The sequence below is a fragment of the Salmo salar genome, chromosome 17, assembly GCF_965601325.2.
Source record: "Salmo salar chromosome 17, fSalSal1, whole genome shotgun sequence".
NCBI classification, from domain to species: domain Eukaryota; kingdom Metazoa; phylum Chordata; class Actinopteri; order Salmoniformes; family Salmonidae; genus Salmo; species Salmo salar.
Genome location: NC_138307.1, coordinates 50,556,683 through 50,574,762, shown reverse-complemented (window position 1 = coordinate 50,574,762; position 18,080 = coordinate 50,556,683). Strand labels below are relative to the sequence as shown.

Sequence of the window (18,080 nt, the reverse complement as noted above, 5' to 3'; positions counted from 1 at the left end):
GACAACATGCTTTTGGAACACTTCACGTGATGTTTCACGTGTGAAATCGGGTTTTTGGAATACTGCACATGTGAAAACAAAAAGGATACACAGTGCTTTTAACATAGTGTTTTTAAGTTACATATTTGATACACATGATTATATTGTGTATGTTTATTTCTACAGTTATTAGTATTCATTTTGTCCTTACCTGGGATTTGAACGGCATTCCGATCTTCCTGTTACCCCACCATGTCTGTGTCAATAACTGATTTCACCTGTATTCCTACACTGGACTTAAAAGTACATCTCAGCTTTGTTCAAAAATACATTCAAGAAAAAAATGTATTTATCACAGTGATTCAGGAGTAACACTGAAATAGAATAGTATGCCCCGCCAACATTAGATATATATACAGAAAACCCTCAAATCACTTAAATACCTCAATTAAATCAATGATGTGAAAATACACAGATGAACTGATAACTAAAATAGCAGTACACCTGGCACTCTTCTGCTAAGTGCATAGGTAATGAATGTGTAGGGAAATACTACAGACTTTGTGGCACCGCAGAAATATCACCACACCTCAAATCCCAGGTCATATTTTAGCTGAACAGCAAACCACTCACTTTAAAACCACCATACCTTTTCATTATTTTACTTATAAATTGTTTGGGATGGTTTGGGACCATCACGTGATGTCCTGACAACTGGTAAAGCACATGCCTTGAGAACATCTTACAAACATCCTCATATGGTCCCCACCCTTAGCAGAAAAACCAGATGAATTTCATGAGATCGCATGTGATCATATGTGAAGTTAACGTGATAACGTGACAATATGTAAAGCAAAATGTGAAAACATGAAACTATAAATGACAACATGTAAGCACATGTGAAAACATGATCACATGTGATGTTCCAAAAATAAGTTTGAAAATGATTTCAAATGTGAAATTTCACTTGCACATGATTTCACATGTGAAGTGTTCCAAAAACATGTTTTCACATATGAAATGTCGCGTGAAGTGTTCAAAAACACGCTTTCACATGATATTTCACATATGAAATCATTTGGGATTTCAGTAAGGGGGACACCAGAAACCAGGTCTGTGGCCATGACAGAAATCAGCCACAGATTTATTGTCAAGAATACATTTTTGCACTGCTAAAAGTTGCACAGAATTAAGTCAATAATTGTGCGATTATCTGACAACAGAAACATAAAAGTAGCAGTGCTCAGGGACACTTAACATTAAGTGTGCATAAATGCACTCAGGTTTGAACTTGCACACTTTTGGTCTGGAGTACATTAATGTGGCAGCACTGCTTGGTAACTATGTAATTCAGCAGTGCTTTGTAACTTATTTGTTAACAAGAACATATATCCACATACTCTCAAAAATAAGAGAACGGTTACAGTACAATGTTGTTCCCTGGTTTACAAAAAGGTCAAAGGTACACTTGAGGTACATGATACTGTTCGGTACCTTTTAAGGTACATGTGCGGATAATCTAGTAAAATGGTTAAAACAATATTTACCTGGGGCCTACCAGGTGACGCAGTGGTCTAAAGCACTACATTGTTGTGCCACTAGAGATCCTGGTTTAAGTTCAGGGTCTGTTGCAGCTGGCTGTGACCGGGAGACCAATGGGGCAGTACACAATTAGCCCAGCGTTGTCTGGGTTTGGTCGGCAGGGATGATCTTGTCCCATTGTGCACTAGGGACTCCTGTGGTGGGCCAATGCATGCTGACACAGGTGTATGGTGTTTCCTTTGACACATTGGTGCGGCTGGCTTCCGGGTTAAGCGCCCAGTGGCTGGGTTGTGTTTTGGAGGGCTCTCAACCTTTGCCTCTCCCGAGTCCGTACGGGAGTTGCAGCGATGGGACAAGACTGTTGGATACCACGAAAAAGGGGTACAAATAAAATATATATATTTTTACCAATATATTAAATCATTACTGCGGTTTGAAATGTAGGTGGGGCAGTGTGCTGGCGGGGGCTCATTAGCATATGTTGGGCCATTTGTTGTATTTGTGCCAACCGTCAGTGGAAATGTTGTACCAGTTTCAGTGATTTATCATTATGTTAAATTATGTTATTATGCTCCAGTCAAAACTGTTCGCTGCTCTGGCACCCCAATGGTGGAACAAGCTCCCTCACGACGCCAGGACAGCGGAGTCAATCACCACCTTCCGGAGACACCTGAAACCCCACCTCTTTAAGGAATACCTAGGATAGGATAAAGTAATCCTTCTAACCCCCCCCCCCCCCCCCCCCCCTTAAAAGATTTAGATGCACTATTGTAAAGTGGTTGTTCCACTGGATATCATAAGGTGAATGCACCATTTTGTAAGTCGCTCTGGATAAGAGCGTCTGCTAAATGACTTAAATGTAAATGTAAATGTTGATGATGGTTGAGCTCCTCTTTTGACACTTTCAGTTCTGCAGTCTCTGTAAGAACAGCTGACAGTCAAGAGCTGCACTGTTAAGAGGTTACTGTGCCTTTCCAGTAGCATAATGGCAGCTGGTTGATAGAAAGTTACTTTGTCAATAACTTACTGTCAACTACCTGTAGATGGGTTATTGTAAGATTCACAGTAACTTACTGTAGCTAATCTGTCACACTCACTGACCTGGTGGTCTGGTAGGAAAGTGGGTATTACAATGACATGGTGACTAGCTAAAAATGAAATATTGTATGTCTTTTTGGCATCACATGCACTTATGTTAGCTTTTAATAAGACAGGATAAGCAACAGTGTACAAACTCAGTTTATGAACAGAATACAACAGATCACATGAACTGGGACTACATTCCCTCTCATGGGAGACCAAAAAGAGCTAGTTGAAAGCCACACCTGCAATATTCTGCAACTGCTACAGTATGCTGCCAATCAGCAAGTGATGCACATGTTGTCATGTAGTCAGTGAAGACACAGTAGGTTACTAGCATGTATTGCTAGTGAAAGCAATTTGCCTGTAGGTTACTGACAACGTTTTGCCAGTTAGGTTATTGTGAATCTTACAATAACTTACTGACAAATGATTTTCGGATAAGACATGACAAATTCACAGCAAATTCTGGCAACAAAATGCACACTAACCTCTTTACAGTGCAGCTCATTACCGACAAATTCTATTACAAAGTTTGCAGAACAGACGGTGTTAGAGGTGCTCAACTTGACGTGGCATAACCATCCGACGTTTAAACTTCTACCGATGGTTGCCACAAATACATATATATTTGACCATGCCCCCAAATATGCAAGTGAGCCCTACAATGAAATGCTCCCATCTATCAAAGCACAGTGATTGTACCTTACATTCCAAATATTGGTTGGAAAAATGTCCCATTATACCTGCAAGGTACCGAACTGTACCTTGTGCGATCATATGTGTACCTGTGAAGTTTACGTTTTTGTACCCCAGGGAACAACACTGTTCTTTAACCATACCCTTATTCTTTGAGAGTGTGTTAATACATATTCCAATCAATAAGTATGGATGCATTCAACCAAGAGGTTGCAAGTTCAAATCCCCTAAGCATTCAAGTATGCTCTATATCAAATGTCCTTGAGCACTGCATGATTTACATTGATGTTATGTTGGTTGTGGTAATTGGACAGTTAATGACTTTATTCTGGGCAGCTTTTAGCAAAATCCAGAAATGTATTCTTGCCAATAAAACCGGTCACCATGGCTCTTTCAGACTCATAGACATAGTGGTGAAGCAGGACATTTCAGTTCCCAAGTGTGGTCACGGTACAAAATTACACAACAATTTGTTTTTTACAGTAATTAAAATCAGAATACAGCAGCACTGTCATTTTATTAGAAATAACACCTTCAAGTTGTTTGATAAATAGGCAAAGTGCAACACATTTTTCGTGCAAATATACACTGAGTATACAAAACATTAAGAACACCTGCTCTTTCCATGACATAGACTGACCAGGTGAATGTTATGATCCCTTAATGATGTCTCTTGTTAAATACACTTCAAATCAGTGTATATGAAGGGGAGGAGACAGGTTAAAGAAGGATTTTAAGCCTTGGGACAATTGAGACATGGCTTGTGTATGTGTGCCATTCAGAGGGTGAATGGGCAAGACAAAAGATTTAAGTGCCTTTGAACAGGGTATGGTAGAAGGTGCCAGGTGCACCGGTTTGTGTCAAGAACTGCAACCCTGCTGGGTTCCACACCTGTGTGTATAAAGAATGGTTCACCACCCAAAGGACATCCAGCCAACTTGACACAACTGTGGGAAGCACTGGAGTCAACATGGGCCAGCATCAATGAGTCCATTCCCCGACGAATTGAGGCTGTTCTGAGGGCAAAAGGGGGGCTGCAACTCAATATTAGGAAGGTGTTCCGAATGTTTCGTATACTCAGTGTATGCATAGTCAATCTCCCATAGGTCCACAGACCTGGTGGTGCAGCACAAACTTCACGTAATTATCAACCAAGAAGTTGTGAGTTTAAATCCCAAGCGAGGTTGTTTTCCCAAGTAATCAGCATACTGTCCTTTAATGTTAACACCTTCACTTAGCTGTAAAAAATCTCTGGAGCAAACCGGAACTGTTTCATTTGAATGTCAATTATGCCTTTTAAAGCAAAAATATTCTCAAGGACATTTGACACTTGGGTTTTCACATGCTAAAATGTTCACGGTATCACGTTAATCCCCATGTTGTCACATTTATTTAACATAAGATCATGTTGTCACCTGTTGTCACGTGTAGTTTCATGTTATCACGTTGCTTCATAGGTTGTCACATGTTATCACATTAACTTCAGATAAAAAAAAATCACATGAGATCACATGTGAAATTCCTGTTTTTTTCCATAAGGGATGCACCACATATTGCCTGCACATTGTAGACATTAAAATGACATAGTAAGCGACACCAGTGCTTTTGACATTAGAACTTAAAAACATTTAATAAATAAAGATCTTTAGGGTTACAGTATATTTTGGAGTTTTATACATTTTCATAAACAATGTGGGACGGCAGTATCAAATTTACAGGAACTGGAGAATATTTTCACAACTCGAAGGCTAGGGTTTGAAACTGAGGTTTGAGTTTCAGCTTTGATTTAGGCTCCAGAAAGAACAATCCATCAATCTCTCCCTGTTGTGTTACACTCAGACAGCTGAAGAGAGGACAAGTTTGGCCTTCAAACATTCTTGGTTATAACTACACAGTACAGATATCTCTCATGAGGTATCGGTTTCTTACACAGGTGAGCGATGATATGTATTTAGCCTTAACATAGCTGTGAGCCAGTACCATGTATCAACACACTTCCATGAACTGCAACAGTGCATCTTCATATTGGCAAATCCCAAGTCTTCCAGACATGATGAGTAGATACACACCATTCTGTCTTCCAGACATGATGAGTAGAGTACAGATTGACTTCAGCAGGGGCGAAAATCTGATATCCACTTTGGAGGGGACAATTACATGAAATTTTCTCAAGAGCAATTCCTGAGGGGGACACCAAAAGTAGTGCTGTAACACATAGCCTACATTGCAATATGGTAAATGTATATCGAGGAACCAAAGAAATAAGGTGTTTGCCGTACTCCTAACTACCGGTACCCAAAACTACACAACTAATTACAACAGCAATACCATTGCCTTTAACAAATCTTAGTTCAGTCACCAGTTTAAGTTGAGAGTGGGGGTATCGATGGCATTTTCCAATTATGTTCCTATTTTACAAGTCAAAAAAATTGAGAACCTTTCATAATGTTGCCAAACAAAGACTCAACAAACTTACCTGAGACTCCCTGTCTCTGCCAGTCTGTCCCTGCATATCTGTCCCCAACTCTGCTGTCTGTGTGCCATCTGTTGCCTGCTCTGCCTAATGACATCATTGTGAAACATTTCCATTAGAATTTCATTTCTTTCTTATGAACATTTTATCAACTAGTCTTTGAGATATTAGGCTACTAGGGTTCTTACTATGCGTTTTGGTGTATTGAAAAATACTCTGATGTCCGTCTTTTATTTTTCTGCCATTTTTCTACCTGGCTCGCTACACACACAGTGTGTAGGTTATTTACAGTAGGAGATGGGCTTCTATCATCTTCAATCATTATATATGGGCTTCGATCTAAAAGGTAGCTAGCAAATGTGAAACGGATTAAAATGACAAGAGTTGACAGCTGTATGAGTTCACCATTTACACAACATATGCTGCAACCTTTTGTAATTTTAATAGTTTGTTTCATATTGGCTGGCTTCCAACAATAGCTGAATTTGCAAAGCTAGCGAGCACCAATTCAGTTTCAGTGGTGTTTGCTATAATCTTTGCTACCCGGGTTAAATAAAGGTGAAATAAAATAAATAAATAAAAGTTCCCTTGCGACAATTTAGCTTTTGCAACGAGACCATTAAATATATTTAAGACAATGGTAGATGAGAGTGTAGTTCTGTTCAGTTTGGACTTCAGTTTATCGCTAACCTTATCACAGGGACTTTGAAGCACTAACTTACATCATCTGCATGCTGATTCCATCTTTGACGACGCCACATAAATGGAATAGGTACTAGCTAGCTTAATAGTTAATATTTGCGCGCTAGCTCTGCATATTCAGCTAGTGTGTGTGCGCGATTGACTGGATGAACCTCACGGCAGTTACGTAGCAAGCTAAGGAACTGGCAGTGGATCAAACCATTGTGAGGCAAAGGGCGGGGGGGTCGCAATCTTTTGAAACTTAAAAACGCGCTATTAAGTGTCTATAATCAGCACAATTGCTTTCATTGCGTATTATTAATATTATTTAAATTACATAGTTATGTTTCAGTGATATATTGGGGGGGACAAATCATATTTTTCCCAGAATGGGGGGGTCGTGTCCCCCCCGTCCCCCCCGTGATTTCCGCCCCTGGACTTCAGTGGAGTTGATCTCAGCAATGACCTGACTGGCCTTCTGCAGAGCCTGTGGACACACAATGAGATACACTTGACTATGAAGCTTGTTGTGAATAGTTCTACCTTTAGTGGTTGCTTTTTTTTATCTACTTCCTGTAAATGTTATCCTCTCTGTTCGTGGTTAATGTACCAACCTCTAGCATGTCTGCAGCCTCCTTGCGTCTCTGGGCCATGTCCTCAGATTCAGTGAGGAGGGTACTGTGGATGTCGATTAAGGCAGCCCCCTCTCTGATTTAGAGGGGTTGGGTTAAATGCGGAAGACACATTTCGGTTCAATGCATTCAGTTGTGCAACTGACAAGGTATCCTCTTTCCCAAAGAGAGAGGGACAGTGTCAGAAAGCACCTGTCTTGGATGTTTTTCCGGACGATGAGAAAGTAGGACTTGATGAGTATCTCGATGACCTTACAGTCATGCTGCTCCAGAGAAGACAACTTCCTGGCAACGGGAACAGGATGCGGGAGGAGCAACAGCATCAGCCAATCACTGAAGAGCACCACACAGCATTTTGAAATTGAATAACTTTATTATTCGCTCACCACATCCAGCAGGTTGACAGCAAGGCCCTTATGAGGACTGGAGGGACCAGAGCTGGGGGCCCCCTCGTCCCCTTTCTTTAGCATGCCTCTCCAGTTCCCTGTCCTCTCCTGGTCCCCCTGGGGCCCTGCTCCGGGAACCTGAGGTTACACACAACACAAACAATCAGATGTAAAGCCATTTTTTACTGCAACTTGTGCCTCAAGGTGCTTCGCAGAATTACAATGCAAACCAATCTATTTAATTCAGAGCCAGACTCAAACGCACAGAGAGGGAGAAGGCAGAGAGGACATTGTTAAGAGAGGGCATGAGGGCTGGAGCAGACTGAGTACACACAGCAGGAAGCACGGAGCATGCCCATCTCATGCCCCACCTTGGCACCCTCCGCGTCCACAGAGGCAGGGGGCTCGGTAGGAATGGGAGGCTGGCCGACTGGACCATTAACTACTGACTAAGAGGAAGAGAAGAGAGGAGGAATGGAGAAGGGACATGTGAAGTCAGGAGAGGTAAAGAAGAAAATTCCAGGGACAATTGGTATTATTATATTGAGATTAAAGAGAGCTGGAGAAATTGAGCTTGGGAGCCATTTTGTTTAGAGTATTATAGAAGAGATTCAGAGTACGGTGGTTAGTTAGTTACCTTATCCCTGGGGACTGCACAGGGCAGCTCTCTCATTCGGTTTCTCCTCGACTCCTACAGGGCACAGACAGCACGGAGGAAAGTTGCATCCCTTTTACAACACACAATGTCCTCTGTTGCTCAGTTGATTCCTGGTACCATCCATATGTAAAATGTACGCGCGCATGACTGTAAGTCGCTTGGGCTTAAAGCGTCTGCTAAATGACATATATACTGCTAAAAAAAATAAAGGGAACACTTAAACAACACAATGTAACTCCAAGTCAATCACACTTCTGTGAAATCAAACTGTCCACTTAGGAAGCAACACTGACTGACAATAAATTTCACATGCTGTTGTGCAAATGGAATAGACAACAGGTGGAAATTATAGGCAATTAGCAAGACACCCCCAATAAAGGAGTGGTTCTGCAGGTGGTAACCACAGACCACTTCTCAGTTCCTATGCTTCCTGGCTAATGTTTTGGTCACTTTTGAATGCTGGCGGTGCTTTCACTCTAGTGGTCGCATGAGACGGAGTCTACAACCCACACAAGTGGCTCAGGTAGTGCAGCTCATCCAGGATGGCACATCAATGCGAGCTGTGGCAAGAAGGTTTGCTGTGTCTGTCAGCGTAGTGTCCAGAGCATGGAGGCACTACCAGGAGACAGGCCCCTACATCAGGAGACGTGGAGGAGGCCGTAGGAGGGCAACAACCCAGCAGCAGGACCGCTACCTCTGCCTTTGTGCAAGGAGGAGCAGGGGGAGCACTGCCAGAGCCCTGCAAAATGACCTCCAGCAGGCTACAAATATGCATGTGTCTGCTCAAACGGTCAGAAACAGACTCCATGAGGGTGGTATGAGGGCCCGATGTCCACAGGTGGGGGTTGTGCTTACATCCCAACACCGTGCAGGACGTTTGGCATTTGCCAGAGAACACCAAAATTGGCAAATTCGCCACTGGCGCCCTGTGCTCTTCACAGATGAAAGCAGGTTCACACTGAGCACATGTGACAGACGTGACAGTCTGGACACGCCGTGGAGAACGTTCTGCTGCCTGCAACATCCTAAAGCATGACCGGTTTGGCGGTGGGTCAGTCATGGTGTGGGGTGGCATTTCTTTGGGGGGCCGCACAGCCCTCCATGTGCTCGCCAGAGGTAGCCTGACTGCCATTAGGTACCGAGATGAGATCCTCAGACCCCTTGTGAGACCATATGCTGGTGCGGTTGGCCCTGGGTTCCTCCTAATGCAAGACAATGCTAGACCTCATGTGGCTGGAGTGTGTCAGCAGTTCCTGCAAGAGGAAGGCATTGATGCTATGGACTGGCCCGCCCGTTCCCCAGACCTGAATCCAATTGAGCACATCTGGGACATCATGTCTCGCTCCATCCACCAACGCCACGTTGCACCACAGACTGTCCAGGAGTTGGCGGATGCTTTAGTCCAGGTCTGGGAGGAGATCCCTCAGGAGACCATCCGCCATCTCATCAGGAGCATGCCCAGGCGTTGTAGGGAGGTCATACAGGCACGTGGAGGCGACACACACACTACTGAGCCTCATTTTGACTTGTTTTAAGGACATTACATCAAAGTTGGATCAGCTTGTAGTGTGGTTTTCCACTTTAGTTTTGAGTGTGACTCCAAATCCAGACCTCCATGGGTTGATAAATTGGATTTCCATTGATTATTTTTGTGTGATTTTGTTGTCAGCACATTCAACTATGTAAAGAAAAAAGTATTTAATAAGATTATTTCATTCATTCAGATCTAGGATGTGTTATTTTAGTGTTCCCTTTATTTTTTTGAGCAGTATTATCATGTTATTTTTACATCACAACTATTATCCTACAGAATTCAGGTCAACAGAAACGGTAATGACCTGCCCCCTCTATGTTGTTGTTCATGTCCCAACAGGCATCAGCAAAGTCAGGGAGTTTGGTGTTGATGTAGGCCAGCTCTATGGCCACCAGATTATGCACCTGGAACAGGGGAGTTGTATGTGATGTGATACAATAACCTGATGCAGTTGGCATACAAATAGTCCACGTGCAGATTACACCGTTTGAACCTGAATTTACCATCTCATGGGTGATAGGCAGCCTTTTCCTGAGCAGAGAGGTGACCACTTCTACTATGGCATCATGGAGCTTTGGAAATCTCAACAACTCCTATGGAAAACACACAGGTATCAGGTGTGTGTGTGTGTGTGTGTGTGTGTGTGTGTGTGTGTGTGTGTGCGCGCGCGTGCGTGCGTGCGTGCGTGCGTGCGTGCGTGCGTGCGTGCGTGTGTGCGTGTGTGCGTGTGTGTGTGCGTGCGTGTGTGTGTGTGTGTGTGTGTTTATCTATACTTATGGGGACTAGAAGTCCCCACAAGAATAGTAAATAAACAAAAACTGGGGACATTTTGTTGGTCACCACAAGGTTAAATGCTCTTTCTAGGGGGTTTAGGTTAGAATTAGTGTTACGGTTAGAATTAAGGTTAGGAGCTTGGGCTAGCTTTAGAGTTATGGTTAGGTTTTTGGGTTAGTTATACATTACAGTGTGTGTGTGTGTGTGTGTGTGTGTGTGTGTGTGTGTGTGTGTGTGTGTGTGTGTGTGTGTGTGTGTGTGTGTGTGTGTGTGTGTGTGTGTGTCTGTCTGTGTGCGCAGTGTCTACCTGTGTGCTGTAGTTGCTGCAGTGCAGGATGATCCTCTGCATCTCCTCATGGACCAGCTCTACACAGCGCAGGCTGGGCTCCTCCAGTCTCTTCATCTGCTTCTTCACCAAACGACACCTCAGGCACAAACAGAGACGAACGAGGGCCCTAGAGAGAGAAGGAAAGAGGGAGAGAGTGAGATAAATTACAGACTAGAGACAGACATGTACCGTGTGTTGTTCAGACAAAGTAGCATTAAGAGAAAGACAGATGATTATTTATCCGTTCCTCAGTTCGAAGGTATGCCCACTCTTTAGTCAATACTGTTGTTAGAAGGAGAGAAGAAGAACCTCTCAGTACTTCTACTCACAGTGGCGTTCCTGATGGCAGTCAGGATATCTATGGTGTTGAGTCCTCCTAGGGGATCCACTGACTCTAAAGTTTGCCTAAATGTCACGTGAAATATGTAACAGATTCTGGCACCACCGCATCTGAAAAAAAGATGAAGTTGACATGATGTACTACTATGAATCAAAGGAATAGTGCCAACATTCAAATCTCAATGCTACTCGTCTCAAGCATTTCATAATACAGGTAATACTACATGAAGTGCATCTCTGGGTTTTCACAGGCATTTTGCCCACACATCGGCGCCTCCTTGTGGAATAGAGAGGGTACTACTACTCACAGATTGGCCGTGTCAATGTGCTTGGCCGTGCCCTCGATGGTGTGGCAGTACTCGCAGCGAACTTGGTGATGAGCTGCAGCAGGGTGGCATTCTGGTCCTCCACGGGCTGGCCGTAGCTGCTGAACAGAGACTGGTACTGGGCCGCCAGCACGTTGATACGTGTCTTCAGCTCCGGTAGACAGTCTCTGATGTGGTGCATCAGTAATCTAGCAGGGTCAGGAGAATTAGAATCATAGAACTTACAGAACATTGATTTGAATGGGACTTAAATGGGAATTCCAATCTAGTAGTTCTAATTCTATGGGCACAGTATCTGAGACCTTGAAGTTTCATTAGATACAGTAGGTAACTGTAGTGAGAATATTTCAAATGAATAAAGTTCATGTTCAGTTAAGTGTGACATTTACCTTTCTGTATTACACATGATTTCCAGTGTTCTGTTTGTGACACTCGGGTTGAAGGTCACTAGACTCGATGCAGTATGTTATGGATTAAACTATCTGCTGAGTGATTGACGCCAGACTGGAGGTATGTAACGCCCTGGCCATAGAGAGGGGTTTTTGTTCTTTATTTTGGTTAGGCCAGGGTGTTACATTGGGTGGGCGTTCTATGCTCATTTTCTATGTTGTCTGTTTCATTGATTTTGGCCGTGTGGCTTCCAATCAGGCACAGCTGTTGTTGGTTGTTGCTGATTGGGAGTCACACATAAGTGCCTGTTTTTCCGTTGGGGTTTTGTGGGTAATTGTTTCGGTTAGATTATTTCCTAACAGGACTGTTTTGCTGTCGTGTTTTTGTTCAGTTTTGTATAGTGTTCTTACGTTAATTAAAATCATGATGAACACTAACTCCGCTCCGCCTTGGTCTACTCTCTCTCCCGACAGCCGTTACAAGGTACAAGAACACACTGATTATCATTGTATTGGCTGTGAACACTGTGATTCTGTAGTAGCTGGCAAAGTCACTGGCCTTTTGTTTTGACTTCCTACAAGCCTCTTGGCTGGTGTTTACAGAACAGTTGTCAGCTGATTAGGATATACAGTGCATTCAGAAAGTATTCAGATCCCTTGACTTTTTCCACATTTTGTTATGTTACGTACAGCCCTATTCTAAAATGGATTACATTGTTTTTTCCCCCCATCAATCTACACACAATACCCCATATTGACAAAGCGAAAACAGGTTATATGTTTTTGCTAATTATATATTTTTTAAATAAAGAAATACCTTATTTACATAAGTATTCAGACCCTTTGCTATGAGACTCAAAATTGAGCTCAGGCGCATCCTGTTTCCATTGATCATCCTTGAGATGTTTCTCAAACTTGATTGGAATCCACCTGTGGTAAATTAAATTGATTGGACATGATTTGGAAAGGCACATACCTGTCTATACTGTATAAGGTCCCACAGTTGACAGTGCATGTCAGAGCAAAAACCAAGCAATGAGGTCAAAGGAATTGTCCGTAGAGCTCAAAGACAGGATTGTGTTGAGGCACAGATCTGGAGAAGGGTACCAAAAAATGTCTGCAGCATTGAAGGCCCCCAAGAACACAGTGGCCTCCATCAATCTCCAATGGAAGAATTGTGGAACCACCAAACTGAGCAATAAGGGGAGAAGTGCCTTGGTCAGGGAGGTGAACAAGAACCCGGAGGTGAACAAGAACAGAGTTCCTCTGTGGAGATTGTTGTCCTTATCAAAAGGTTCTCCCATCTCTGCTGCACTCCACCAATCAGGCCTTTATGGTAGAGTGGCCAGACAGAAGCCACTCCTCAGCCAAAGGCACATGACAGCCTGCTTGGAGTTTGCCAAAAGGCAACTAAAGACTAAGACCATGAGAAACCAGATTTTCTGGTCTGATGAAACCAGAATTGAACTCTTTGGCCTGAATGCCAAGCATCAAGTCTGGAGGATGCCTGGCACCATCCCTACAGTGAAACATGGTGGTGGAAGCATCATGCTTTGGGGATGTCTTTCAGCAGCAGGGACTGGGAGACTAGTCAGGATCGAGGGAAAGATGAACGGAGCAAAGTAGAGAGATCCTTGATGAAAACCTGCTCCAGAGCACTCCGAAACTCAGACTGGGGCGAAGGTTCACCTTCCAACAGGACAACAACCCTAAGCACACAGCCAAGACAATGCAGGAATGGCTTCAGGACAAGTCTATAATGTCCTTCACTGGCCCAGCCAGAACCCGGACTTGAACCCGGTCGAACATCTCTGGAGAGACCTGAAAATAGTTGGACAGTGACGCACCCCATCCAACCTGACAGAGCTTGAGAGGATCTGCAGAGAAGATTGGGAGAAACTTCACAAATACAGGTGTGCCAAGCTTGTAGTGTCATACCTAAGAATACTCGAGGCTGTAATCGCTGCCAAAGGTACTTCAACAAAGCAATATGAATACGTATGTAAATGTAATATTTTTAAAACATTTTTTTTAAATAAATTAGCAACAATGTCTAAACCTGTTTTTTCTTTGTCATTATGGGGTATTGCTGTGGTGGAAAAAGTACTCAATTGTCATACTTGAGTAAAAGTAAAGACTGCTCTTCTCTTAGGTTCACCTTGAAATTCCTATTACAGAATTCCATTCTAGTAGTTGCAATTCTATGGGCACAATATCTGAGATCTCAAAGTTTCATTAGATAAAGTAGGTTGCACTTTGTGATTCATAGGTTGTTTGGCTGACCACCGTTTTGGCTGATCAGAGCTAAGAATCTTGACTGGCAAGTGTTGTTACAAGGCACTACTGTAGTTGCCACTACCATTGCTGATGTGCTTATGTAAAACTTAACTGCACTATGGAGGGAACAATAATATTCTCACCTGTTCAGAGTCCTGGCCAGATATTTGGTTCCATTTCGATTAGCGAGAGAGGGATACTTCTTCTGCAGGAAAGCATGTTTATCTCGGATGGCATCGCTCACTGACATCTTATTGTTGATGTCCAAATGACTCCTGCATGAAACAGAGACATGTCGGCTTCACAGTAACACAAGACAGATTTCAGCTAATGTTCATTTTATGTAAGATAGAGTAGAGGCTATTATTGGGAGTGAGTGTAATGCGCTACAGTAGAGTATAACGCCAGACCTGTTGACCACTCCGATGAGGCCCAGTTTGACAGGGATGACCCGGCCCATTAGGACGTCCATAGCATCAATACCAGCGTCCATCAAGTCCAGCTTGGTCACCGCCGCCAGTGTCCTCCTGCCTGTACACAACAAAAGACTAGAGAAATGAGTCCAACACAACATACTGTACACAACATACACTTTTACCAGTCGCAGAGAGACATAAGTGGCTGCCCAAATACTGTGGATGAAAATGAGCATTATAGCCCTTTTACATTGATGTGAAAACTGAAATGAGGGTCAAAGCAGGAAAAACCCTGACATCCAAACTGTCACCATCAACTAAATAAGCGGAAAAAAACTCAAACCCAGTACTGACCATCGGGATCAACCTCACGGGCCACTTTGAGGGCCTCTGAGGTGGCCATGTCTGTGTTGGCAGGGGTCACAGCCAGGATGATGGAGTTGGGGTTGAGATGTGCTTCAGGATCAGCTCTCTGATCTGCACCTCTATGTCTTTAGGCTGGTCGCCCACTGGGACCTGTAAGGGGGGGAGCACAAAACACAGAGGAGTGACTGACTACTGAGTCTTTCTAGTGTATCAAGCTCCAGCCAAGGTTTCAGTTGCCCTGCATGTCTGCTAGGCTTCTAGCTTCTCCTAGTGTATAGTTAATCTCCATCTCTAGTCACTGTTACCTTGGTGATGCCGGGTAGATCCACCAGAGTGAGGTTCACCACATTAGGAGAGAAAATCTTCAAGGCTCATCACTGATCCCCTATAGGAAATACAATGACAAACAATGACTAGCTTTGTCTCATTGCTGATCCATTTTACATTTACAATTTTGTCATTTAGCAGACGCTCTTATCCAGAGCGACTTACAGTAGTGAATGCATACATTTCATAAAAAAAATTTCTGTGCTGCCCTCCCGTGGGAATCAAACCCAGAACCCTGGTGTTGCAAACACCATGCTCTACCAACTGAGCTACAGGGAAGGCCATATCCCCTATAGGAAATACAATGACAAACAATGACTAGCTTTGTCTCATCACTGATCCCCTATAGGAAATACAATGACAAACAATGACTAGCTTTGTTGAAATTGTTAGGAATGTATGATGTGAAGGAGATCAATTTATTAAGTCCTAAATAATTACACTGTGATTGTCTTACCTTGTTAGTACCTGAAATTCTTTCCGTTTCATTTTCGACTTCCTGCCTGATTTCACTGAAGTCTGTGTACATCTGAAAAGACCAGCTTTGTTAATGTATATGTTCTTCAATCAACAACACAGAAAACAGAATATCATAAGTAGCAACAAGTATCAATGTTTGAGATAAGTCATACCTTGTTTTTGGTGTGTAAGAATTTGCCCCATTCACCTCCTTCCACGCCTGTGGAATACAATAACACACGGTTTAGATATACATTTTCACCTAACCAAAATAAGGTAATGGAATATGTATCAATAACATATCATGTAGCTGAATTTTCTATCCATAGCAACTTACAGTCATGTGGTGTACACATTTAACAAATGGGTGGCCCCAGTGGGAATCAAACCCACGACTCTTGGCTTTGCAAGTGCAATGCTCTACCAACTGAGCCACACAGGATTACAGGTATATGATTAGAATACTATATTAATAAGATCTCTATGATCACAATCATTTAAGGAATAACCCTAGATAGACTTCTTGTTCAGGTGTGGACAGTCTGGTCTACAGGTCCCTAATAACTGTCAAGGGAGGCATGTATAGGAAAACACAAAAACCCAACAGACAAGACCTTTGCATAGCTGAGTGTTTGTCCACATTGTGGGGTCTGCAGTCAAAGAGATAGAGAAAGTTTCAGCTCCTATTTTCAAAACTGTGGTTATTTCAAAAACAGCTCTCTCTGGGTTTAACATGATACAGTGGCAAGCGTGTGATCTTCTGATTTTCACGACTTGCTGAAGTATGAAATAGGCTGGTACAATTGGAGTGAAGGGGTGCAAAACGCTGAGTCAGAAATAACATGAGTGGCAGGTCAGAAACAATGACACAAAGTGGTCTGAAAATACCCAAAGAGCCAAATGAGGAATCACACACACACCACACACACACACACACCACACACAGTTAGTGGTCAGTGTGGTCACATATGGTGGCATTCCACCCCAGGTAGGCCTACATACCATTCTCATCTATCATTTTCCTACCATCTCCAGGATCCACGTGGACTAGCTGTAGGATGAGTAGCCGGCGGGTCACTCACCTGTCCCACGGGGCAGCATGTCCTTGCCAACCAGGCTCTCTAACACAGAGCTTATCCCACTGCTCTGGAGACAGGCATCACAGTATGTCACATCATGGAGTTGGGTTAACAGCTTTCACATAAGGACAGATCTGAGAACAGCAGTGTTACCAAATAATATGGCACATAAGGTTGTCCCACAGTTATTGACAGAGAGTTCTTCATAATTGCTGCTGCCAAAAAGCAGGCTTTGCCCAGGTTAAATGGAACATGCCAGCTGTCTACCAACACATGCACACCAATAATAGCCACACAACTGGCTCATGCACAAACAGAGACAGAAAGAGGTGTATTTTTAACTGCACCACGCTCACTCAAGTTCAATGGCTCATTTTCAGCAATCCTGATGTTTTCCCGAACATAATGAAAACCTCGAACACAAAATAGCTGCATAGACAACAATGTATGTAGCTATCTTTCAGTGTCATGTGAAGAGCCTAGCAGCATTGCCCTATTTTGACAGCTACGAGGGAAGGGTTTTACCTGGGTTCCAACGACTGCTATCTGGGGCAGCTGTATTATGTCTGCTCCCACCGTATTGAAGATATCTTGAAGCTTGTTTATAAGGGGATTAGGGCCTCCATGTTCAAGCTAAATTGACACCTTTCTAGAGAGATAAACTAATGGAACAGCTATCCACCAGCTCTGTTAAAAGTCATTCAATGTCCAATTATAGACACCATTGAAATAAGCCATTCCCACCAGTCTACGACTGCGTTGTGTATCGTTGGGACTTGTAGTCTTCCAGATGCCAAACGCTCTCAAACGCTGCTTGAATTTTCCAAATAGGACTGCATTTCCCCAAATAAGACCTCTGCTCAAAAACATATTGTAATGTAGTTTTTCCATAGATGTGTAAGATCACTTAACTGGTCAATTGCACACAAGCTCCAACGGAAATGTGACATCTTCTTTTAACCCAACCCCTCCAAAAGACACACCGGGGTAGCCGGGGAGCTGTTGTGGGGGTTTAAGTGTCTTGCTCAAGGGCACAACGGCAGGCAATAGCATCTATGATTTGATACCATCAACAATCCAGTTACCAGCTCCCGTCAGACCCAGGACTGGCAACCCTCCGGTTGCTTGCTCACCTCTCAAACCGCTAGGCTAAAATAGTAGCTACATTATAGTTGCAGATGAAAATAGTGATTTGTGAACCTATTCTGAGATTTACATGAATTGATCAAATGTCAGAGCATGAATAGAATAGACACACATTTAGAAGATACTACAGTAATCTAAATCCATGAACCCGTGTGGCTCAGTTGGTAGAGCATGGTGTTTGCAACGCCAG

At 43.1% G+C, this 18,080-nt stretch overlaps 1 pseudogene; it reads right to left on the bottom strand.

Annotated features, from left to right (window-relative positions):
• Positions 1 to 4,903: 4,903 nt before the first annotated feature.
• Positions 4,904 to 17,370, bottom strand: LOC106576096 (dynamin-1-like protein; annotated as a pseudogene).
• Positions 17,371 to 18,080: the final 710 nt, after the last annotated feature.